The following is a 27,393-nucleotide window of genomic DNA, read 5'->3' on the forward strand; positions in this document are numbered from 1 at the left end:
ACTCTAGTGCTCAAAATACCATTTTAGTCAATTTAGGACTTTCACCATTTTGAAGTAGTCAACTGGGTGGGACTTCCTATGGGCTAAGGAACGATCATGTCATTTCATCCAGGTCATCAGGCGGGATCAGCCAATGAATTATCCTCGTGAGCAAACATTCCAAAACTACAGGTGGCAGTAAATCACCAACCTTTGCTTTATACATGTTCAAACAATACACTCCAACTCATAGAAGTAGTAGAAGAAATTTGACTACTTCAAAATCTATAGCAATGGAGCTGCCCATGTTCTCGCTGAAGCCATAATGAGACAGATACAATGCTGCATCCTCTAACTTTCTCCATGGGACAGAACCATACCCCTTTTTCTGTGAGAATTCAAACACTATTTATTGATGAAGGTAAAATAGTGCCTTAAGTGTACAAGCATATAAAGTATGATTTGCACATGTAACATATAAGTTGCACCTATATAATCAGTTTTGTAGTTGCAAAAAAATATTTGCAAACATTTAACTTCTTTTGAGAATAAATGCAAGAACACTTGCAAACATGTAAGTTCATATGCAAATAAATTAAATAACATTTGCAAGCATGCAAAAAAATTGAAAATACTTGCGACTGGTGAATATTTTTCTGTAAATAAAAACTACATTAGCCGATGTCGAATCTGTGCGCAGCTTCATTAAATAGTACCCGCAAAACACCAGTCTCAACGTCAACACTGAAGAGGCGACTCCGGGATGCTGGCCTTCTAGGCAGAGTTGCAAAGAAAAAGCCATATCTCAGACTGGCCAATAAAAAGAAAAGATTAAGATGGGCAAAAGAACACAGACACTGGACAGAGGAACTCTGCCTAGAAGGCCAGCATCCCGGAGTCGCCTCTTCACTGTTGACATTGAGACTGGTGTTTTGCGGGTTCTATTTAATGAAGCTGCCAGTTGAGGACTTGGGAGGCGTCTGTTTCTCAAACTAGATACTCTAATGTACTTGTCCTCTTGCTCATTTGTGCACCGGGGCCTCCCACTCCTCTTTCTATTCTGGTTAGAACCAGTTTGCGCTGTTCTGTGAAGAGAGTACACAGCGTTGTACGAGATCTTCCATTTCTTGGCAATTTCTCACATGGAATAGCCTTCATTTCTCTGAACAAGAATAGACTGACAAGTTTCAGAAGAAAGTTATTTGTTTCTGGCCATTTTGAGCCTGTAATCAAACACGCAAATGCTGATGCTCCAGATACTCAACTAGCCTAAAGGCCAGTTTTATTGCTTCTTTAATCAGAACAGTTTTCAGCTGTGCTAACATAATGGCAAAAGGGCTTTCGAATGATCAATTAGCCTTTTAAAATGATAAACTTGGATTAGCTAACACACCGTGCCATTGGAACACAGGAGTGATGGTTGCTGATAATGGGCCTCTGTACGCCTATGTAGATATTCCATTAAAAATATTTTTTCAAAAACAAGGACATTTCTAAGTGACCCCAAACTTTGGAACAGTGTTGAAAATTCCAAATTGTTTGCATAGTCAACTTAGACATAGCTGTGACACACACACGTAACCCACCAGACATGCCACCAGGGGTATTGATTGTACAGTACCAGTCAAAGGTTTTGACACACCTACTCATTACAGGGTTTTTCTTTATTTCTACTATTTTCTACATTGTATAATAATAGTGAAGACATCAAAACTATGAAATAACTGATATGGAATCATGTAGTAACCAAAAATGTGTTAAACAAATCAAAATATATTTTAGATTTGAGATTCTTCAAAGTATGCTATTCTCTGTGATACAGGCGATTGAGCAGCCATTGCGAACCAACAAGATCACTCGGCAGATCTATGAACATTCCGTCTTCATCCACCCCTTCGGCTGCATCTTCATCCAGCTCTTCTTCATCATCAACAGCATCTCGTAAGAACAAGGGTCAAGTCTGCAACTCAACCATGAGCCTGAATTAGCCTAGTGGTGCTTGTATAATGATTCATAAAGAAACAAGTAATTCATTGATTATTAGATTGTAAATGTTAATTACACATTAACAAATAAGTAAATACCTAATCATTTATTTGAACCAATGTCAAAAGCAAGGAGACTGAATTTGATTTATTGTTGAGTATTTTCTCAACATTTTATCTCACCAGATGTACTACATGTTTGGGTTTCTGTTCCTGGTGTTCATCATTTTCCTCATCACCTGCTCCAAGGCCACCATCCTGCTGTGCTACTTCCACTTGTGTGCAGAGGTGGGTGGAGCCATGCATACATGGATCTGGCATCACAATAATGGCATACTGTGCTCTCTCTCTTTGCATGTAAATGCATTATGTAATATTTGTAAAACGGATTCCTAATGTTTCCAGTTTGCCAGATGATCTGTGCCATTATGTTCAGCTACCAAAAGTGAAGTCTTTGTGTCAACAGTAAATCTATTTTAGTTTCATGAAAACATTCTAAATGATACAAATGTTTCTTTCTCATATGACTTAATTTATCTCTGCTCATCGATCCAAGCACTTAGATGTCACTACAGTGTCAAAAAATGTATTGAGCCGAACCTAAAGAGTGTCTTATGTTTTGTATAGGACTCACTGGTGGTGGCATTCCTTCCTGACCAGGCTATTCATGGCAGTCAACCAGTTTGTTTACGACTTGCACTACTTCTCCAAGCTGCAGATCATCACCACTACCATCCTCTACTTCACCATGATCATGGTGCTCATTTTCTTCCTCTTCACAAGGGAGTCAACAACAGTGCCACACTACGCAAGGCTAGACTCTAACAGGTTAAAGTCGAGGTGCTCAGACACATTTCATCTTAACGAACAGTGCTGGAGCTTTTGGCAGACTTTGGCAGATTCATCGGATGTTTCCAGCCACTCTTCCCAATAGGATTTTTTTCTGCCTTTAAGAAATGGAAATGTGTGGTGCTGTAATAGCGAGCCGAGACAGTTGAAAATATTGATGGGATATTTTAGTTGTCTGTGTGCTCCTGAAGTGCTGTGGTATCTCATTGTTAAAATCATCCTAGAGTGGAGATGAAACACCTGTTGTGTTTAATGGGCTGATGTTGGTAATACTAATACAGAAATAACCATTGTAAATGTATTTTCTCCTCTTTACTGCATTTTGCCTTTTTATGCCATTATGTTTACCACTTCAATGCCCTTAAATCTGTAGTTTAAAGCATGGTTCGATATTGACATTTAGCGAGCTAATCAAGATAGAATCTGAGAGATCTCACCTTTTACGTATCTCTGTAGCAGTTAGCTCTCATTTCGTCTGGGCACTGCATCAACCAGATGAAGCAACTGCACATTTAATCTTCTTCCCCATCCCCTCTTGTCTTGATTCTACAGGGAGCAAGCCTGTTCTCCTCAAAACATTATTAGCAAGCTAGCTAACATTAGCCAACTTGAGCAGAGATCTCAGCTTGCTAATTAGCAAAGCCAACCAACTACACATCAAATATACAGAGCAAATAATTATTTTCTAAACTAATTTTAGTCTCAACCAAATTACAAGTACATAGCTATATCTATTCCTCTGTTACACAATATAATAACCACTAGATACAGGCTAGACAGAAAAGCTCTAATGCTCGCTAGTTAGCAAGCCATGTAATGTCAATAGAAAAGAGGCTAGTTAGATAGCTAGCTAGCATTAGCTTTGTAGTGGTTATGCTATGTGGAAACACTCATTTAAAGCCTTGTTGTAGCTTTCAAATTCTGTGAATAGCATTTAGCTAGCTACAAATGTTTACAATTTGATCCATATTTAGCACAGTGGGAAGTGTGCTTCCAGACCGGTACCCTGTGAGCGCGCGTTCCAGAATGACAACGCCTCACCTGATTGGTCGGAAGAAAAAGCCCTATCCACCAGAGCTTGCATATTTCTCTGCTGCTTGGTGGCAGAATTTGTTTTTACAAACTGCAAAACTTTTGCCCGAGGTTAGTCGCTAAATTTGTCCAAAACTCTGAGATTATTCATCGGCAAATTTAGTTTTAATTCACAGAGGAATATTCACCAGTCGCAAGTTTAGTAAATTAGTTGCATTCATTCTCAAATTCAGTTGCATGCTTGCAAATCTTATTGAATTTATTCACATATCAACTGACATGTTTGCAAGTGTTTTGTTGTATTTATTCACACATCATGTTATGTGCTTGCAAGTGTTGTTGCATTTATTCTCCAAATAATGTTTTTTTTTTTTGCAACTACAAAACGCATTATATAGGTGCAACTAATATTTTACATGTGCAGGTCATGCTTTACATCAGGGATGGGCAACTGACGGCCTGCGGGCCCCCTTTAGTCTGGGTCTCAATTTACTGTTGAGTTAAAATAATAGACTACACAATTCGAAATTTGATTGTGCATCAGCAATCACTCAATTAGCAATTTATTTTTAGATTGGTAAATTAGTGTAGCGGACAGCTATCTGAACTTGTAGTAAGCATGGTCGAATTACAGACCGGGTGGGGCCCATTGATCATCAATTATCATATTAAAAACTGCAAACATTTGTCTCCAAGTTGTAGACCCACGAGCCACTGTGGCCCCTCATGATGAGTTCTGTTTTTTTGTGGCCCCCACCCCCATCAAAGTTGCCTATCTCTGTTTGACATGCTTGTACACTTAAGGCACTATTTTACCTTCATATCATTCTTTCAATGAACCAGTTCTCTGGCAAAAAACGAAATTGATCTGAAACACTGCTTAAAGGCCTACCTAACAAAGATTAAAGATGTTGATACTAATTACATAGCTATTAAACAATAATGGAGACAGTACGAAGCCTGCAGTACGTAGCTTGCTCACACTTAATATTTAATTTGTAGAGTAATACGTGTTGAGTTTCAGCACTTTCTCAAACACTGGAAAAAATGAAATAACATATCAAATGGATGGACTGAGGCATTCAGACTGTGTCTAGATGGAGCCACAAGGGGTCAGTAGTTGTACATTTATGACCTCGCAGACAATGCCATTGCTGGTACCCCATCAGCTGTTTTCATTCAGTCTTGTGTGTGGCATATATTATACTTTGTGCATATTTATAGCTTTTTGCTGTAGATTGATATTGAAAACAGTTTGTGGAAGGACTGTAACAATAAGTTGCTCTTAAATCTATGTATTTTTATGTTGTAGTTACAAAAACAGATATAGTGTCATTTGCCTACACATTGTGTAGGAGTAATCTAGATTTATGTGTTCTTGTCCTCTTTATTTTACATGCTGTAAGTACCACTATCTGTAAATTTGACATTTTCTCTCAAATTAATTGTCCACTCAATAACACCTAGAAGACACAAAAGTGAGACACGCTTTGTTGGAATCCTGAGGATGTGGCATGCACCAATCCAATAGAAACATGTTTTGCTAAATTAATTTCACTGATCCCATAGTATAGACCAAAGGTCCCTACCCAACCCTGTATCTCACCTTGATTCAAGCCTGTCCATTAGCTCAATTACATATCATATCTGTGAAGATAAGATTTGTCACGTCCTGACCAGTAAAGAGGTTATTTGTTATTGTAGTTTGGTCAGGACGTGGCAGGGGGTGTTTGTTTAATGTGTTTCGGGGTTTGTTGGGCAATGCTCTATGTTAGTCAATTTCTATGTCTGTGTCTAGTTTATCTATTTCTATGCTTAGTTTATTGGTTTGACCTTCAATTGGAGGCAGCTGTTTCTCTTTGCCTCTAATTGAAGGTCCTATTTATTAGGGATGTTTTTTCATGGGTTTTTGTGGGTAGTTGTTCCATGTGTAGCTGTATGTCTCACAGGACTGTTTTCTCGTCATTGTTTTGTTTAAGTGTTTGTTTTGGTTTTTCATCTTAATAAAGAAGATGAGTATTCACATTCCCGCTGCGCCTTGGTCCCATCTTTACGACGACCGTGACAGAACTACCCACCACGAACAGACCAAGCAGCGGATCCTGGGCCAGGGAAAGAAGGGAGCAGCACCAGGAGTGGAGCAAGCAGCGTGCTCGGGAGGTGATGGCATCCTGGTCGCTGGAGGTACTAGAGGCAAGGAAAGACTGGCCGTGGGAACAGCTACTGGAATATTGCAACAGCCTGCCTGAGAAGCAGGTGGAGGTGGAGAGGCAGCCCCAATCATTTTTTTGGGGGGGCACACGGGAAGATTGGCTAGGTCAGGCGGTAGACCTAAGCCAACTCCCCGTGCTTATTATGGGGAGCAGCGGATCAGAAGAGCGCCGGTCTATGCGGAAGTGCGCACGATCTCGCCCATGCGCACGCACAGTCCGGTGCGAGCGATACCAGCCCCCCGCAAGTGCCGTGCTAGAGTGGGCATCCAGCCAGGTAGGAGTATGCCTGCACAGCAGATCTGGCCACCAGTACATCTCCTAGGCCCAGGCTACCCTACGCCTGCTCTACGCACGGCAGCCATCAGGCCTCTGCACAGCCCAGTTCGCCCTGTGCCAGCACTCCGCCCGTGCAGGGCTACTGTTACCACCCAGCCAGGACGGGTTGTGCAGGCTGTGCACTCCAGATCTCCAGTGCTTGTTCATGGCCCGGTGTATCCAGTTCCTGCTCCTCGCACTAGCACTGAGGTGCGTGTCTCTAGTCTGGCACCTCCAAAGCCAGCACCACGCACCAGGCCTCCAGTGTGTCAGCCCAGTCCAGTACGTCCTGCTCATTGCACTAGCCTTGAGGTGCGTGTCTCCAGTCTGGTACGTCAAGTACCAGCCCCACGCACTAGACCTTCAGTGCGTCAGCCCAGTCCAGTTCGTCCTGCTCCTGCTCCTCGCACTGGCCTTGAGGTGCGTGTTACCAGTCTGGCGCCTCCAAAGCCAGCCCCACGCACTAGGCCTGTAGTGCGCCTGTCCAGTCCAGAGCTTCCGGAGGCAGTTCCCCGTCCAGAGCTTCTGGAGACAGTTCCCCGTCCAGAGCATCCGGAGACAGTTCCCCGTCTAGAGCATCCGGAGACAGTTCCCCGTCCAGAGCATCCGGAGACAGTTCCCCGTCCAGAGCATCCGGAGACAGTTCCCCGTCCAGAGCATCCGGAGACAGTTCCCCGTCCAGAGCATCCGGAGACAGTTCCCCGTCTAGAGCATCCGGAGACAGTTCCCCGTCCAGAGCATCCGGAGACAGTTCCCTGTCCAGAGCATCCGGAGACAGTTCCCCGTCCAGAGCATCCGGAGACAGTTCCCCGTCCAGAGCATCCGGAGACAGTTCCCCGTCCAGAGCTTCCGGAGACAGTTCCCCGTCCAGAGCTTCCGGAGACAGTTCCCCGTCCAGCGCTTCCGGAGACGGCCCACAGTCCGGAGCCTGCAGAGATGGCCCACAGTCCGGAGCCTGCAGAGTCGCCCTCCAGTCCAGAACCGGCGCAGCCAGAGTCGCCCTCCAGTCCGGAACCGGCGCAGCCAGAGTCGCCCTCCAGTCCGGAACCGGCGCAGCCAGAGTCGCCCTCCAGTCCGGAACCGGCGCAGCCAGAGTCGCCCTCCAGTCCGGAACCGGCGCAGCCAGAGTCGCCCTCCAGCGACGCGCATCAGCCCGAGGTCTCCAGCGACGCGCCTTAGCCCTGAGCCTTCAGCTGGGGTGGACAGGTTAGGTTGGGGACTAAGGCCAGAGCCTGAGCCACCTCCATAGTAGGAGGATGGGGGGGGGGGGGGTGTAGCACAAGAACCGTCGGTGACGGTGGCCACCCTCCCTTCCCTCCCTTTAGTTTGGGATTATTTTTGTTTTGGGGTTTATTTTTGTGTTTATTTTTATGTTTTTTTTGTTTGAGGTGCATCCGGGGTCTGCACCTTTGGGGGGGGGGTACTGTCACGTCCTGACCAGTAAAGAGGTTATTTGTTATTGTAGTTTGGTCAGGACGTGGCAGGGGGTGTTTGTTTAATGTGTTTCGGGGTTTGTTGGGCAATGTTCTATGTTAGTCTATTTATATGTCTGTGTCTAGTTTATCTATTTCTATACTTAGTTTATTGGTTTGACCTTCAATTGGAGGCAGCAGTTTTTCATTGCCTCTAATTGAAGGTCCTATTTAGTAGGGGTGTTTTTTCATGGGTTTTTGTGGGTAGTTGTTCCATGTGTAGCTGTATGTCTCACAGGACTGTTTTCTCATCGTTGTTTTGTTTAAGAGTTTGTTTTGGTTTTTCATCTTATTAATAAAGAAGATGAGTATTCACATTCCCGCTGCACCTTGGTCCCATCTTTACAACGACCGTGACAAGATTACTGTACACTACCAGTCACCCAGGTATATTCCAGTTAAAAGTCTATAGGCAGACTACATCAGAGGAAGTTCTCTGGTACAGTAACTGTGTTTGTGGTAATTAGAACATGTAATGTGCAATCTTGACTGACTCAATCATATGCAGTATTAAATCAATGCCTCCATGGCAGACTTTCAATAGTTTTCTGTCCTGTCAAAATGATGTGCAAAGCTAAGCAGATAACTGTGGAACTATTAAGATACTTGTTTACTGATAGAGTTTATAAAGATGATCAGAATCAGCTGCAGACTTTGAATATTAATGTCCCCAGACTACATGAATCATAGACTTATATTAAATATCATATACAGTGCCTTCGGTAGTATTCAGACCCCTTGACTTTTTCCACATTTTGTTACGTTCCAGCCTTATTCTAAAACATTTTTTTTAAATCCTCAGCAATCTGCACACAATACCCCATAACGACAAAGCAAAAACAGGTTATTTGAAATTTTTGCATATGTAATAAAATAAAAAAACTGAAATACCGTATTGGCCTTAATACACACAATACCCCATAATGATAAAGCAGAAAGAGGTTGTTAGAATTTTTTGCAAATGTATTAAAAATAAAAAACTGAAATACTGTATTGGCCTGAATGCCAAGCATCCTGTCTGAAGGAAACCTGGCACCATCTCTACTGTGAAGCATGGTGGTGGCAACATCATGCTGTGTGGATGTTTTTCAGCGGCAGGGACTTGGAGACTATTCAGGATCGAAGGAAAGATGAACGGAGCAAAGTACAGAGAGATCCTTGATGAAAACCTTCTCCACAGCACTCAGGACCTCAGACTGGGGCGAAGGTTCACCTTCCAACAGGACAACGACCCAAAGCACACAGCCAAGACAATGTAAGAGTGGCTTCGGGACAAGTCTCTGAATGTCTTTGAGTGGCCCAGCCAGAGCCCGGATTTGAACCCGATTGAACATCTCTGGAAAGATCTGAAAATAGCTGTGCAGGGACGCTGAGAAGATTGGGAGAAACTCCCCAAATACAGATGTGCCAAGCTTGTAGCGTCATACCCAAGAAGAATCAGGGCTGTAATCACTGCCAAAGGTGTTTCAACAAAGTACTGAGTAAAGGGTCTGAACACTTATGCACAGTTTAAGTCGAAAGTTTACCAACACCTTAGCCAAATACATTTAAACTCAGTTTTTCACAATTCCTGGCATTTAATCTGAGTAGAAATTCCCTGTCTTAGGTCAGTTAGGATCACCACTTTATTTTAAGAATGTGAAATGTCAGAATAATAGTATAGAGAATTATTTATATCAGCTTTTATTTCATTTATCACATTCCCTGTGGGTCAGAAGTTTACATACACTCAATTAGTATTTGGGGGCATTTCCTTTAAATTGTTTAACTTGGGTCAAACATTTCGGATAGCCTTCCACAAGCTTCCAACAATAAGTTGTGTGGATTTTGGCCCATTCCTCCTGACAGAGCTGGTGTAACTGAGTCAGGTTTGTAGGCCTCCATGCTCGCACACACTTTTTCAGTTATGCCCACAAATTTTCTATAGGATTGAGGTCAGGGCTTTGTGATGGCCACTCCAATACCTTGACTTTGTTGTCCTTAAGCCATTTTGCCACAACTTTGGAAGTATGCTTGGGGTCATTGTCCATTTGGAAGACCCATTTGCGACCAAGCTTTAACTTCCTGACTGATCTTGAGATGTTGCTTCAATATATACACATAATTTTCCTGCTTCATGATGCCATCTATTTTGTGAAGTGCACCAGTCCCTCCTGCAGCAAAGCACCCCTACAACATGATGCTGCCACCCGCGTGCTTCACGATTGGGATTGTGTTCTTCGGCTTGCAAGCCTCCTCCTTTTTCCTCCAAACATAACGATGGTCATTATGGCCAAACAGTTCTATTTTTGTTTCATCAGACCAGAGGACATTTCTCCAAAAAGTATGATCTTTGTTCCCATGTGCAGTTGCAAACGATAGTCTGGCTTTTTTATGCCGGTTTTAGAGCAGTGGCTTCTTCCTTGCTGAGCGGCCTTTCAGGTTATGTCGACATAGGACTCGTTTTACTGTGGATATAGATGCTTTTGTACCTGTTCCTTCCAGCATCTTCACAAGGTCCTTTACAGTTGTTCTGGGATTGATTTGCACTTTTTGCACCAAAGTATGTTCATCTCTAGGAGACAGAACGCGTCTCCTACCTGAGCGTTATGACAGCTGCGTGGTCCCATGGTGTTTATACTAGCGTACTATTGTTTGTACAGATGAACGTGGTACCTTCAGGCATCTGGAAATTGCTCCCAAGGATGAACCAGACGTCTATAAATTTGTTTCTGAGGTCTTGGATGATTTCTTTAGATTTTCCCATGGTGTCAAGCAAAGAGGCACTGAGTTTGAAGGTAGGCCTTGAAATACATCCATAGGTACACCTCCAATTGACTCAAATTATGTCAATTAGCCTATCAGAAGCATCTAAAGCAATGCCATCATTTTCTGGAATTTTCCAAGCTGTTTAAAGGCACAGTCAACTTAGTGTATGTAAACTTCTGACCCACTGGAATTGTGATACAGTGAGTTATAAGTGAAATAATCTGTCTGTAAACAATTGTTGGAAAAATGACTTGTGTCATGCACAAAGTAGATGTCCTAACCGACTTGCCAAAACTATAGTTTGTTAACAAGAAATTTGTGGAGTGGTTATAAAACAAGTTTTAATGACTCCAACCTAAGTGAATGTAAACTTCAGACTTCAACTGTAAATGTGATATTTCATTACTTTATTTTTATTTTAGCAAAAATGTCTAATAAAATGTTTTTACTTTGTCATTATGGGGTATTGTTTGTAAATTGATGAGGAATAAAAACAATGTAATACATTTTACAATAACGCTGTAGCATAACAAAATGTGGAAAAAGTCAAGGGGTCTGAATACTTTCCAAAGGCACTGTAAATAAATGAATATAAATAATCAAACATCTAAATACACAATGAAGAACGAACAAGCTTTTTCAAATGTGCTTTTACCTCTTATAGCCTGAATAATGTTTTTAATAGATATTATGTTGTTACTCTGTGTGTGTAGGCTATATTCTGCCATGAAATAACAATGCATTGACAAGAGCACTGCCACACACTGTATAGAGTGTCTCGTTCTGATAATAGGTGTTTCAAAATACAGAAAATAAATAGTTCATACCAGATAACTTTTTCTTATACCGGATAGTCACCATATGGCTCCTACTCAAGAAGTCTACCACCACTTTCAGGAACCCCATTCCTCTAGGTGAGTACCCCTCTTCTAAGTGTATTGCAGCTTTAAAACGGTCCATAATGCCTTGCGGTCTCACAGTTCCGATGCAATGTATTTACAAGCAAAAGTAATGAAATGGGGAGAGGCAATTTTCCGCAGCATATTGATCAACCTGCAATGGCTATAGCAGGGACAGTGCATCGTTAAACTTTCAGCCAAGGATATCACAACGCTCCTAATTTTCTCATGATGCAGTTTTCTCTTTGCTGTGGACCGTGTCACGTTGTCGCAGTTCGTACAAGTGATTTGTAGGCTTGCGCCGAGTCACATTTGCAGATTCCATTCCTCTACAGAATCTATTTTTCCTAAACTTCAGACCCGATAGAGAAGACAGAGGGGGACTTCTGTTGGTGTATCGGCACCTACAACACGAAGGTAAGAGATTACGTTTGTAGTTTCCCCGCTAATGTTAAAGTATTACCGTTATACTGTGTTTCTAAAGTAACTACCCCTTCACAACATTATCCCAGGTGTAATAACACGGGGCAGGGGAGGGGAGGCGAGGCGAGGGCCACTCTGGAGTCTAATATAACATCCAGCCAGCCTGATGTTAGGGAGGGAGAGTTGAGAGGAGTGCGTAGCTCCAGAAGTTCCTAATGGAAAGCTTTACAGGAGCTGGGGCTATAACCGTGGCAATGGCGTGACTGGGGCTGGTTTTAATCCCTGGTGAGGGATGGACGTCTCAAACTCACTCTCCTTGGCGATTTTTGGATTAAGGGGATGGGGGGGCTGAATTCTGAACAAGTGTTTGGCTGGAAGGGTGAGCTCGAGACAGCCTTTGTTTTTGGCCCTTCCAGCATATTTCAGGTGGCCTTCTATAACTACAGGACCTTTTCTGGACAATCTTCGGCCAATTACCTTGTAATTACCTTAACTCAACTTATTATCTGAACTGTCAAGACATATTTATTTTATAGTCATTTCAAACTTGCACAAATACAAATATTTTCCACTTTACAATCCAATGTGAACTGTTTCACTTTAATTCTAGTATAACATACATACAGAGACCCCCCCACACACAAGCAGAATATGTATTTTCGCTCTGAATAGCAACTTTAATCTGTTATTTATTTGTAACTAACTTTATTAAGGTGGTAGGTCTCATCATTGTAGTCAACCTAATGCCATTTTAGACCTGGTCTGACCTGAGAGGATGCTGCTGCTGGCAGTGTGGAGGAGGGAGTAGACTTTAGAGAACCAACCACAAGACTCCTTGCTGACATTCATTCCTCTTTCTTGTTTTGGTATTTATGTGGAAATGGGAGTGGGGCTCCTGTTTATAAAAAGCAATAATGCTTGTTTTATGTAATTCAATAATAAGATTTACCCAAAGATTTAGCCTATTTAGCTTAGTTTTTAAATCATAGATTGTAATACAGTTCTTCTAATTCCTTTCTCCCAATATAAATATAGTCAGCCCACAAAATCACCTACAAAAAAAGCCTGGCACTCTGTAGACTATATAACTGATATAGTCCTTTAGCTGTGAGTAGAATCTATTGTGTATTCATGTTAAACACAGCCCTGAGATCAGAGGGCTGTGCACAGAACCAACCTTATCTCCACGTCATGGCCCATTGCATTCTCACCAGCCAGGAATGCACACTCTGGATGTTATCAGTCTCCACGCTGCAGGATCAAGGCCCATCTCTGGAGGGAGATAGCCTGCCAGTGCTCTGCTGGTGCCCTGTGACGTCCTGGCTCCACAGTTCTCATGTATTTTCTATTTATTTCACCTTTATTTAACCAGGTAGGCTAGTTGAGAACAAGTTCTCATTTACAACTGCGACCTGGCCAAGATAAAGCAAAGCAGTGTGACACAAACAACAACATTTGCCGGGGGGGGGGGGGGGGGGGGGGGGTGCCTGGCACAGGCATGGATATGTAGTGGAATTCCTTCCTATAGAAAAGATAACTGCACACATGATATTAACTCTGCATATTTATTGTGCTGATGTTTGTGGTCAGAAACTCCTCCCAATAGCCCCCACCCCAAAGCTCCTCTATGTACAACTTCCTCGGTCTTGCATACCAGGCTGTTTTGCATTGTGGTATATAGGCCTAAGGCCCTAGTACGACCAACTACCCAGATCTGTTGTGTGTATGAGACATGAGAGTAAGGCCAGGGCAGCACTTGATGGCTAACTGGGGAGATTTAAACGCATAGTTTCTCAGCCTACTCCAAAACACGCACACACACACGCACACACGCACACACACACACACACACAAAAGAGTCCCCACCACCACCACAATAAAACAGAATCTGTCTCTTGCTATGGCTGGGATACGGGGATCCATTTCACAAGAGGCCTAGTCTGGTACCAATTACACTAGAGTGTATACATTTCTAGTAATTACAACGTAGCCGTGCAACAGGAAATTCAATTTGAATTAAAGTTCAATAATGGAAATAGTTTGTAAGCACCAGAACCCCCTATCGCACAACACTCTGTAAAAAATAACTCATTATGGATTGTGGGGGGGATGAGCTCCCTTTTACTTTTTGTAATCAGGATAGGGTTGAAGTAAATGTTTCTTTTGTTTTTATATATCGCTAACTCTGGTGTATCTCTGTTCTCATACCTTCAATGGCCTTCAACCTCTCCCCTTTGCCAATAAGTAGGGATGCACGATATATCGGTGAACATATCGGAATCGGACGATATTAGCTAAAAATGCCAACATCGGTATCAGCCAATGTCTAGTTTAACGCCGATGTTAAAAACTGATGTCAAAGCTACCGTGCATACCTATATAACGTAGGTCCATGACGTAATGACGCCACGTAAAATGTTGCGCTACACTTGCAACACAGCATTCCTAACCTAGCCCACAATGTCTGCTATGTGGATCGAGCAGTCAACAAGTCGAGCAGTCATTTGAAAGAGTAAGACAATTTCAGTGAGACAACTCAAAGGTGAAATCCATTTAAGCCAAGATAATGAAATTCATTGCCCTTGACAATCAACCGTTCTCTGTCGTGGGTGATGTTGGCTTTCGCCGACTGGTCGAGCACCGGTACACACTACAAAGTGCGCTATTTTTTAGATGTTGTCCTACCGGAGTTACACAGTAATAGCGTCACTACTATTAGCTTCATGACATACATACTATGGAACGCCATTTGGGTCTTTGCGTGTCAAGAAAGATACAGTAGCACTGTCAAAGCTGTACAAAAAAAGTCAGCAAACAAGCAAATACCGGCCACGAACGATGTGTTTACAATACGCGTTGGTAATAACGCATAATTTGTTTGACCGCAACTTCTGGAGTAGCTAGCTTTAGCTTGGTACTTAGCTAGCACCAATACAACCAGCCTGAAAACAATGACCAGTAGAAACTGCAGTCATTTTCATTATTCTTAGCAATGATTTAGGAATCCTTGTGAGTAAGTATTAGCTAGGTTGCCACTTGTTGTTCGTCTATTGAAATTGAACTTTAGTTCATGAAAATAAATAGCTCGCCAGCTACTTAACTCTGTTGCCCAAAGCTAACGTTATAAGCAGCCAGCTAGCTTAATCTGGCTAGTGAGGCTCGACCTGACTGGGTTATGTGTTGTGAAGCTAGCCACAATAAGGATTAGGCACAATAGTGGAATTTGCGTTTTGCATTCAAAATAAAAGTATGCCATTGACAGTGATGCAAATAAATACAAATAGTAGAATTATACCACTCTTTTATTTTGAAGGCTAACCACAAAGTCCACTATTGTGGCTAATCCTTATTGTGGCTAGCTTCACATAGATGGGTCCGACCACCATTAATCAAATAAGAACTGTCTTATAAATGAGGGTTATTTTAGATGACACCTAGCTATATAGTTCATGTCATTTTGCTATGTTTTTGGGGAAGAACATTGTTTGCATCCATGAGCCATCTAGCTTTTTTGATGACCAGCACTGTAGGTGTGCGAGATAACTTTACCAGCATCATAGCATACTTATTCATGAATCGTTGTGACATATGAAACACGAGTGATAGTGTAATCAATGTGTAATAACTACATAAAAAATGTATGAATGCGTTAACATATTATGTGACGTGCAGTCATATTCAGGTCCTGATTGGTCAACAAGCTTATTTGACACGTCAAATAATGTTATTTGACACGCAAAGACCCAAATGGCGTTCCATAGAAATCCTGGTTGAGAATGAAACGACTGAACAAATTAACAACGAAACAGCACAGCAAGTAAGTGAAATAAATAGTTTTTGAGTATGTTTTACTGGTAATGGGGACATACGTAAATGCCAACAAAATAGCTTTTTGGTCCGTGTGTGTGTGTGTGTGTGTGTGTGTGTGTGTGTGTGTATCCTTTATTTAACTAGGCAAGTCAGTTAAGAACAAATTCTTATTTACAATGACGGCCCGGACGACGCTGGGCCAATTTTGTGCCGCCCTATGGGACTCCCAATCACGGCCGGATGTGATACAGCCTGGATTCGAACCAGGGACTGTAGTGACGCCTCTTGCACTGAGATGCATTGCCTTAGACCACTGCGTCCGTGTGTGTGTTAACTATTTAGCTGATTCTTTTCTCTGTATACATCAATGATGTCGCTCTTGCTGCTGGAGATTCTCTGATCCACCTCTACGCAGACGACACCATTCTATATACTTCTAGCCCTTCTTTGGACACTGTGTTAACTAACCTCCAGACAAGCTTCAATGCCATACAACTCTCCTTCCGTGGCCTCCAACTGCTCTTAAATGCAAGTAAAACTAAATGCATGCTCATCAACCGATCGCTGCCCACACCTGCCCGCCCGCCCGCCCGTCCAGCATCACTACTCTGGACGGTTCTGACTTAGAATATGTGGATAACTACAAATACCTAGGTGTCTGGTTAGACTGTAAACTCTCCTTCCAGACTCACATTAAGCATCTCCAATCCAAAATTAAATCTAGAATCGGCTTCCTATTTTGCAACAAAGCATCCTTCACTCATGCTGCCAAACATACCCTCGTAAAACTGACTATCCTACCGATCCTTGACTGTCATCTACAAAATAGCCTCCAACACTTTACTCAGCAAATTGGATGCAGTCTATCACAGTGCCATCCGTTTTGTCACCAAAGCCCCATATATTACCCACCACTGCGACCTGTATGATCTCGTTGGCTGGCCCTTGCTTCATATTCGTCACCAAACCCACTGGCTCCAGGTCATCTATAAGTCTTTGCTAGTTAAAGCCCTGCCTTATCTCAGCTCACTGGTCACCATAGCAGCACCCACCCGTAGCACGCGCTCCAGTAGGTATATTTCACTGGTCACCCCCATAGCCAATTCCTCCTTCGGGTGCCTTTCCTTCCTGTTCTCTCCTGCCAATGACTGGAACGAACTGCAAATATCACTGAAGCTGGAGACACATATCTCCCTCACTAGCTTTAAGCACCAGCTGTCAGAGCAGCTCACAGATCACTGCACCTGTACATAGCCCATCTGTAAATAGCCCATCCAACTACCTCATCCCCATACTTTTATTTATTTTATTTATTTTGCTCCTTTGCACCCCAGTATCTGTACTTGCACACTCATCTTCTGCACATCCATCACTGCAGTGTTTAATTGCTAAATTGTAATTATTTCGCCACCATGGCCTATTTATTGCCTTACCTCCCTTATCCTACCTCATTTGCATACAGTGTATATAGACTTTTTCTATTGTATTATTGACTGTGTGTTTGTTTATTCCATGTGTAACTCTGTGTTGTTGTTTGTGTCGCACTGCTTTGCTTTATCTTGGCTAGGTCGCAGTTGTAAATGAGAACTTGTTCTCAACTAGCCTACCTGGTTAAATAAAGGTGAAATAAAATACAAATAAATAAAAAGGTAACTACTAGAATGCTTTAAAAGCCGCAAAAATGTTTATTATCGGTATCTGGGTTTTTTTGCAAGGAAAATACCAGCTATCGGCCAAAAATGTAATATCGGTGCATCACTACCAATAAGTGATTATATTGGTTCCCCCATAGTGAACAATGGCCTGTAAAGTCCAAGGGGAACATAAAAATAAATGTTATTTGTCACATGCGCAGAATACAACAAGACCTTACTGTGAAATGCTTACTTACAAGCCCTTAACCAGCAATACAGTTTTAAGAAAAATAAGAGTTAAGAAAGAGTTTACTAAATAAAATGACAATAACGAGGCTATATACAGTGTGTACCGGTACCGAGTCAATGTGCGGGGGTACAGGTTAGTTGAGGTAATATGTATATGTAGTAGAGGTCGACCGATTAATCGGAATGGCCGATTAATTAGGGCCGATTTCAAGTTTTCATAACAATCGTAATCGGTATTTTTGGACACCGTTTTTTTTTTTACATCTTTATTTAACTTGGCAAGTCAGTTAAGAACACATTATTATTTTCAATGACGGCCTAGGAACGGTGGGTTAACTGCCTTGTTCAGGGGCAGGACGACAGATTTTCACCTTGTCAGCACGGGGATTCAATCTTGCAACCTTACGGTTAACTAGTCCAACGCTCTAACCACCTTAACATTGCACTCCACGAGGAGCCTGCCTGTTACGCGAATGCAGTAAGAAGCCAAGGTAAGTTGCTAGCTAGCATTAAACTTATCTTATAAAAAACAATCAATCAATCAATCATAATCACTAGTTAACTACACATGGTTGATGATATTACTAGTTTATCTAGCCTGTCCTGCGTTGCATATAATCGATGCGGTGCGCATTCGCGAAAAAGGACTGTCGTTGCTCCAACGTGTACCTAACCATAAACATCAATGTCTTTCTTAAAATCAATACACAAGTATATATATTTAAACCTGCATATTTAGTTAATATTGCCTGCTAACATGAATTTCTTTTAACTAGGGAAAATGTGTCACCTCTTGCAACAGAGTCAGGGTATATGCAGCGGTTTGGGCCGCCTGGCTCGTTGCGAACTGTGTGAAGACTATTTCTTCCTAACAAAGACAGCCAACTTTGCCAAACGGGGGATGATTTAACAAAAGCGCATTTGCGAAAAAAGCACAATCGTTGCACGACTGTACCTAACCATAAACATCAATGCTTTTCTTAAAATCAGTACACAGAAGTATATATTTTCAAACCTGCATATTTAGCTAAAAGAAATCCAGGTTAGCAGGCAATATTAACCAGGTGAAATTGTGTCACTTCTCTTGCGTTCATTGCACGCAGAGTCAGGGTATATGAAACATTTTGGGCCGGCGTGGCTCGTGGCTAACTAATTTGCCAGAATTCTACGTAATTATGACATAACATTGAAGGTTGAGCAATATAACAGGAATATTTAGACTTAGGGATGCCACCCGTTAGATAAAATACGGAACGGTTCCGTATTTCACTTAAAGAATAAACGTTTTGTTTTCGAGATGATAGTTCCCGGATTCGACCATATTAATGACCTAAGGCTCGTATTTCTGTGTGTTTATTATATTATAATTAAGTCTATGATTTGAAATTTGATAAAGCAGTCTGACTGAGCGGTGGTAGACACCAGCAGGCTCGTAAGCATTCATTCAAACAGCACTTTCGTGCGTTTTGCCAGCAGCTCTTCGCAATGCTTCAAGCATTGCGCTGTTTATGACTTCAAGCCTATCAACTCCCGAGATTAGGCTGGTGTAACCGATGTGAAATGGCTAGCTAGTTAGCGGGTGCGCGCTAATAGCGTTTCAAACGTCACTCGCTCTGAGACTTGGAGTAGTTGTTCCCCTTGCTCTGCATGGGTAACGCTGCTTCGAGGGTGGCTGTTGTCGATGTGTTCCTGGTTCGAGCCCAGGTAGGAGCGAGGAGAGGGACGGAAGCTATACTGTTACACTGGCAATACTAAAGTGCCTGTAAGAACATCCAATAGTCAAAGGTATATGAAATACAAATCGTATAGAGAGAAATAGTCCTATAATTCCTAAAATAACTAGAACCTAAAACTTCTTACCTGGGAATATTGACGACTCATGTTAAAAGGAACCACCAGCTTTCATATGATCTCATGTTCTGAGCAAGGAACTTAAACGTTAGCTTTCTTACATGGCACATATTGCTCTTTTACTTTCTTCTCCAACACTTTGTTTTTGCATTATTTAAACCAAATTGAACATGTTTCATTATTTATTTGAGGCAAAATTGATTTTATTGATGTATTATATTAAGTTAAAATAAGTGTTCATTCAGTATTGTTGTAATTGTCATTATTACAAATAAAAAGTAAAAAATCGGCCGATTAATCAGTCGGCTTTTTTTGGTCCGCCAATAATCGGAATCGGCGTTGAAAAATCATAATCGGTCGACCTCTAATATGTAGGTAGGGGTAAAGTGACTATGCAAAAGATAATAGACGGCGAGTAGCAGCAGTGTAAAAAAAGGGGAGGGGGGTCTATGCAAATAGTCTAGGTAGCCATTTGATTAGTTGTTCAGCATTCTTATGGCTTGGGGTTAGAAGCTGTTAAAGCCAGTGAAATATCAGGGCGGAACATTCAAAAACAACAAAATGTCATAATCATTCAACTTTCTCAAACATACAACTATTTTACACCATTTTAAAGATAAACTTCTCGTTAATCTAACCACATTGTCCGATTTGAAAAAGGCTTTACAGTGAAAGCAAAACATTAGATTATGTTAGGAGAGTACATAGACAAAAATAATCACACAGCCATTTTCCAAGCAAGGACATGTGTCAATAAAACCCAAAACACAGCTAAATGAAGCACTAACCTTTGACAATCTTCATCAGATGACACTCCTAGGACATTATGTTACACAATACATGTATGTTTTGTTTGATAAAGTTCATATTTATATCCTAAAACAGCATTTTACATTGGCGCGTGATGTTCAGAAAATGTATTCCCACCAAAACGTCCGGTGAATGTGCACATCAATTTACAAAAATACTCATCATAAACGTTGACAAAATATATAACAATTATTTTTAAGAATTATAGATAGACTACCCCTGGATGCAACCGCTGTGTCAGATTTTAAAATAGCTTTACGGAGAAAGCACATTTTTCAATAATCTGAGTACATAGCTCATCCATCATGGTGAGCTATTCAGACACCCGCCAAGTTCGGGGCAACCTAAACTCAGAATTAGTATTAGAAATATTCTCTTACCTTTGCTGATCTTCATCAGAATGCACTCCCAGGACTGCTACTTCCACAAGAAATGTTGTTTTTGTTCGAAATAATCCATATTTATGTACAAATACCTCCATTTTGTTTGTGCGTACAGATCACTTATCCAAAGGCATAACGCACGAGCGCGGAACGAGAGACAAAAAGTCAAAATGTTCCATTACCGTACTTAGAAGCATGTCAAACGCTGTTTAAAATCAATCTTTATGGTATTTTTTACCTAAAATTGCGATAATATTCCAACCGGACAATAGCATATTCATTCAAGAAGAAAAAGAAGGAACGGCGTGCTCGTTCCCAATCAGAGGCAGCTGTCTATCGTTGTCTCTGATTGGGAATCATACATAGGCAGCCTTTTCCCACCTGTGTTTTGTGGGTAGTTATTTTCTGTTTAGTATTTTCTGTTACCTGACAGAACTGTTGGCTTTTCGTTTTTGTTACTTTGTTCGGTTGTTTCATTGATTAAATTAATAAATCATGAACACTTACCACGCTGCGCTTTGGTCCCCTTCTCATTCCAACGAAAGTCGTTACAGAGGAAGCTTTGTATACGTCTCTGTGTGTGTAAAGGTGGTCTAGAGTTTTTTCCCCCTCTGGTTACACATGCTGGTAGAAATGAGGTAAATCGGATTTAACTGTCCCTGCATTAAAGACCCCGGCCACTAGGAGTGGCGCCTCTGGATGAGTATTTTCTTGTTTGCTTAAGGCCTTATACAGCTCGTTGAGTGTGGTCTTAGTGCCAGCATAGGTTTGTGGTGGTAAATAGACAGCTACGAAAAATATAGATGAAAACTCTCTTGTTAAATAGTGTGGTCTACAGCTTATCATTAGATACTTTACCTCAAGCGAGCAAACCTTGAGACTTCCTTAATATTATATTTCGCACACTAGCTGTTATTGTCAAATAGACACAGACCGCCACTCCTTGTCTTACCGGAGGCAGCTGTTCTGTCTTGCCGATGCACGGAAAAACCAGCCAACTGTACATTATCCATGTCGTCGTTCTGCCACGACTCTGTGAAACATAAGATATTTAATGTCCCGTTGGTAGGATAGTCTTGAACGGAGCTCATCCAGTTTATTCTCCAATGATTGCACATTTGCCAATAGGACAGATGGTAAATTCTAACAAGGCATCCAGATCTGCGTCCCCTGTATTGGCAGTCTCTTCTTCATGCGAATAATGGGAATTTGGGCCTGGTCCGGTGTCAGCAGTAAATCCTTCACATCCGACTCGTTAAAGAAATAATCTTCGCCCAGTTCGAGGTGAGTAATTGCTGTTCTGATATCCAGAAGCTATTTTCGGTCATAAGAGACAGTGGCAGAAACATTATGTACAAAATAAGTTACACAAAATGTAGGAAAAAACACACAAAATAGCACAATTGGTTTGGAGCCCGTAAAACGGCAGCCATCTCCTCTGGCGCCATTGACATCTATCATGGAAAGTGGAACAAGACTGTTTTTCTGCTAGAGGACCTTTGTCCTCAAAACAGCTCAGTGGTTCCCCAAGGGGCTTCTCCCAATTTCCAGAATCAAGTTGTGCCTGATTCTTTGTGTTAGCCCCATGAAGAATATCCATTTTGTTTCTCCTCAAACGGCCATTTGTTCTTCATGTAAATGCATCATATTCATACCAGTCTACTGCAGTACAGTTCAGCAGGAATACATCATAGTTGTAGGCCTAAATTAAGGAAATAATATGATAATTTCATCCATGACATGTAAGGGTTTGACATGTCTTACGTCAAGTGCTGTCACTCCTCCATGCTGCTTGTCCCTCAACTTACAGGGAATCAGTGCAGACAGAGTATTTGCGCTATGAGACAATGATTTAAGGGTTGCCCTTATCCTTCCTACCTACGGTCACAAAACCTCACCACACAAAACCTCACCCCAGCACAGCCATATTTCCCATAGCTCAGAGATGTACATGATCACTCTGCAGGATACTATCTCTGTGGCAATGACCTGTTCTAGAGGTTGGGAACCTGGGCCAGCTCCTGGCCTGGTAAAGTGATAGCAGTGCGTGGCCCATCCCCCTGTATGTGTGAGGACCCAAAGGAACATATGGTGACTTGCATCAGTCAGTGGAAGTCCTGGCCCTGGTGCCAACTATCTGTACTCCTGCAGCCCCGGACCTTTGGGCTGACAACAGCGGGAACAGCCATAGCAGCAACCTGGGTCTCAGCCGACACACTGCCCACAGTACCCTGCACTCACACACCTCACTGGGCAGACAGGAAGCCAGCCCAGAGACCACCAGCCTGATCTCTGAAGCTGTGCCACATTGAGACAAATGCATCTTGGGTCATCTGGGACTTGGGATGTTTTGGGTTTTACGTTACAGCAATAAAGCATCTATTTTTTTTGCTGTTCTTGGAGCTGAAATGGAATGTGTTGGTATGTAGTGTAAGCCGTGCGTCTCACGGAATGCTTCTTGGCTCAGGGTTGTGATCAGCTCTACAGGATCAGGCCATGGGCATCTCTGCAGGCTGGCAGGGAAAGGGGCAGAGTTGGCAGAGAGATGAACCTGTGCCCTGTGTGCCACTGGCCTGGCACCAACCACTATGTTGTCCTGTATCATTGTCAGTTATATACATACTGTAATGGACTTCCTGGCAAAGCGTCAATACAGGAGTAAGATTGAATCCTACTACACCGACTCTAACGCTCATCGGATGTGGCAGGGCTTGAAAACTATTATGGACTACAAAGGCAAACCCAGCCGCGAGCTGCCCAGTGACGCAAGCCTAACGGATGAGCTAAATGGCTTTTATGCTCGCTTTGAGGCAAGCAACACTGAAGCATGCATGAGAACATTAGCTCTTCTGGACGACTGGATTACCAGGACGTGTACTCAAAGCTTTCGCGGACCAACTGGCAAGTGTCTTCACTGACATTTTCAACCTCTCCCTGATCTAGTCTGTAATACCTACATGTTTTAAACAGACCACCGTAGTCCCTGTGCCCAAGATAGTGAAGGTAACCTGCCTAAATGATTACCGCCCCGTAGCACTCACGTCTGTAGCCATGAAGAGCTTTGAAAGGCTGGTTTTGGCTCACATCAACACCATCATGCCGGAAATCCTAAACCCACTCCAATTCACATACCATCCCAACAGATCCACAGATGACGCAATCTCAATCGCACTCCACACAATGCCCTTTCCCACCTGGACAAAAGGAACACCTACGTAAGAATGCTGTTCATTGACTACAGCTCAGCGTTCAACACCATAGTACCCACAAAGCTCATCACTCAGCTAAGGACCCTTGGACTAAACACATTCCTCTGCAACTGGATCCTGGACTTCCTGACGGGACACCCCCAGGTGGTAAGGGTAGGCAACAACACATCTGCCACGCTGATCCTCAACACTGGGGCACCTCAGGAGTGCGTGCTTAGTCACCTCCTGCACTCCCTGTTCACGCACGACTGCATGGCCAAGCACGACTCCCAACACCATCATTAAGTTTGCTGACGACACAACAGTGGTAGGCCTGATCACTGACAATGATGAGACAGCCTATGAGGAGGAGGTCAAAGACCTGGCAGTGTGATGCCAGGAGTACAACCTCTCCCTCAATGTGAGCAAGACAAAGAGCTGATCATGGACTATAGGAAAAGGAGGGCCGAACAGGTCCCCATTAACATAGATGGGGCAGAAGTGGAGCGGGTCGAGAGTTTCAAGTTTCTTGTTGTCCACATCACCAACAAATGACCATGGTCCAAACACACCCAAGACAGTTGTCAAGAGGGCATGACAACACCTTTCCCCCCTCAGGAGACTGAAAAGATTTGGCATGGGTCCCCAGAACCTCAAAAAGTTCTACAGCTGCACCATCGAGAGCATCCTGACCGGTTGCATCACCGCCTGGTATGGCAACTACTCGGCGTCTGACCGTAAGGCACTATAGAGGGTAGTACGTACAGCCCAGTACATCACTGGGGCCAAGCTTCTTGACATCCAGGACCTATATGCTAAGCGTGTCAGAGGAAGGGCCAAAAAATTGTCAAAGACTCCAGCCAACCAAGTCATAGGCTGTTCTCTCTGCTACCGTATGGCAAGTGGTACCAGAGCACCAAGTCTAGGACCAAAAGGCTCCTTAACAGCTTCTATCCCCAAGCCATAAGACTGCTGAACAATTAATAAATGGCCACCTGGACTATTTACATTGACCCCTCGCCCCCCCCCCCCCCCCCCCTTTGTTTTTACACTGCTGCTACTCACTTTTGAGTATCTATGAATAGTCACTTTACAAATGACCTCGACTAACCTGTACCCCCGCACATTGACTCGGTTCCGGTACTCCCTGTATATAGCCTCGTTATTGTTATGTCATTTTCTTGTGTTACTTTTTGATAAAATATTTACAAAATAAACTAAAGTAAAAAATGTTTTATTAACTCTATTTCTTGAACTGCATTGTAAGTAAGCATTTCACGGATAGGTCTACACCTGTTGTGTTCGGCACATGTGACAAATATAATTTTATTTTATTTGATGTGTATTTTCTGTTTGTGTTTACTGAATGCTAAGCTTATATGGATAATATGTCATATTGTAATACCTGCCAACGTGTGTTACAACATGGTATTAAGGCGCATTAGTACCCTCACTGTGTAGACATAACCACTGGCTGTTATCCTGGGGGGATTGTACTATTATAAAACCAAACTGGTTCTGGCTAATAACCTTGACCCATTTCAATAGTGGAGTGTTGTCAGTTTCATGTTAACCCCTGACACGCACGCACACACATATGTGCGTGCACACACACACACACACACACACACACACACACACACACACACACACACACACACACACACTGTATTCCAGTGTCCATTCAGGCCCCTCTGTCCTTTTCACTCTTCACACTCCCCTGGAAAAAAGGTTAAACAACATGGTGACAGAGTAATGGGTCAGTGCAGAAAAATCTCCCAGGGTCCTATTTGTGTGTGACTCGCAGCCTGTTTCCTTCCATCCCTCTATTTGCAGTCTGCTGCCATTTAACCTGTCTGGGATAGGGGGCAGTATTTTCACGGCCGGATGAAAAAACATCCCCGATTTAAACTGGTTAATACTCTTGCCCAGAAACGAGAATATGCATATTATTAGTAGATTTGGATAGAAAACACTGAAGTTTCTAAAACTGTTTGAATGGTGTCTGTGAGTATAACAGAACTCATATGGCAGGCAAAAACCTGAGAAAATTCCAAGCAAGAAGTGGCCTGTCTGAGAATTTGTAGTTCTTCTTTTGATTCTCTATCAAAACTACAGTATCTGTGGGGTTACGTAGCACTTTTTAAGGCTTCCATTGGCTCTCTAAAGCCTTCAGAAAGCGGATTGAGGCGTCTTCTGTCTCTGGGCAGAGTATAGTAGCTCAGTTTGTCAGTGGTCTGCCTGGTGACAAAGAGATTGGATATGCGCGTTCACGTGAGCATGCTGTTTTTTCTTTTCCTCTTTGAATGAATACACTATTGTCCGGTTGGAATATTATCGCTATTTTACGAGAAAAATACCATAAAAATGGATTTTAAACAGCGTTTGACATGCTTCTAAGTACGGTAATGGATTTATTTTTTTTTGTCTCGAAATGCGCTCGCGCGTTACCCTTTGGATTGTGACCTGAACGCACGAACAAAACGGAGGTATTTGGACATAACTATGGATTATTTGGAACAAAAACAAAATTTCTTGTGGAAGTAGCAGTCCTGGGAGTGCATTCTGACGAAGATCAGCAAAGGTAATTGTCACGGTTGTCGTTGGGAAAGGAGGACCCAAATGCAGCAGGTATGTGGTTGCTCATCTTGAACTTTTATTAAACTCAAAATGAACACCAAAATAACAAAACGAACTCACGATCAACGAACAGTCTTCTCAGGCTCACACACGCTAGACAAGAAACAATCTCCCACAAAATACAAACCCAAACACACCCTAATATATAGGACTCTCAATCAAAGGCAAAGAGACAACACCTGCCTTCAATTGAGTCCCAACCCCAATTAACTAACATAGAAACAGATTCACTAGACAAAACATAGAAATACATGAATGTGACACAGTGCCCAAAAAACCCCGGAATACATAAATCAAATGCCCTACTACCTAAAACACCACCCCGAACCACATAAAACAAATACCCTCTGCCACGTCCTGACCAAAGTACAATACCAATTAACCCTTATACTGGTCAGGACGTGACTGTACCCCCCCCCCCCTAAAGGTGCAGACCCCGGACGCACCTCCTAAATAAACAAAACCCAAAACAACAACAGAATATCCCCCTAAACTAAAGGGAGGGAAGGGAGGGTGGCTGCCGTCACCGACGGCACTTGTGCTACACCCCCCCTCCCCAACCCACCTATGCAGGTGGTGGTTCAGGCTCCGGCCTACTGTCCTCCGGAATGCCGACCGACCCGATCAGCCTCGGGCCGTAGGCAGACTCCCCCTGTACCGGATCATGGGCAGACCTCTTCCTCTCCACCCTGTAGGCAGACTCATTAATTAAACAGTTAATCACTTGAAGTTCTGAATTGTCAGGCTTACTCAGTTCAGGGTTGCTGCTAGACTCCCTTGGTTTCTGGTCATCGGCAGACTCTGGGCAGACGGGCCACTCTGGCAGATCCTGGCATACGGGCCACTCTGGCAGATCCTGGCATACGGGCCGCTCTGGCATCTCCGGGCAGTCGGGCCGCTCTGGCATCTCCGG

The 27,393-nt window shown here is 42.8% G+C and overlaps 1 protein-coding gene and 1 long non-coding RNA gene across 4 annotated transcripts in view; one reads left to right on the forward strand and one right to left on the reverse strand.

Moving 5' to 3' along the window:
• Positions 1-1,732: 1,732 nt before the first annotated feature.
• On the reverse strand, positions 1,733-3,858 carry LOC115197361 (uncharacterized). Of its 2 annotated transcripts, none has more exons than XR_003879007.1 (2): positions 2,148-3,858; positions 1,733-1,939 (listed from the first exon to the last, which is right to left on the reverse strand). It is a non-coding gene; the product is annotated as an uncharacterized LOC115197361 (long non-coding RNA). The 2 variants fall into 2 exon arrangements; XR_003879008.1 differs by having other exon boundaries at positions 3,251-3,850.
• A 7,691-nt stretch (positions 3,859-11,549) lies between these two features.
• LOC115197363 (ras association domain-containing protein 8) overlaps positions 11,550-27,393 on the forward strand; it is a 29,413-nt gene continuing 13,569 nt past the window's right edge. For both annotated transcript variants that reach the window (XM_029758788.1, XM_029758789.1), the window contains exon 1: positions 11,550-11,909. The gene's annotated coding sequence lies outside the window, so the exon portion shown is untranslated. The remainder of the gene's footprint in view (positions 11,910-27,393) is intronic.

Source organism: Salmo trutta, chromosome 7 (genome assembly GCF_901001165.1).
Source record: "Salmo trutta chromosome 7, fSalTru1.1, whole genome shotgun sequence".
Lineage (NCBI taxonomy): Eukaryota > Metazoa > Chordata > Actinopteri > Salmoniformes > Salmonidae > Salmo > Salmo trutta.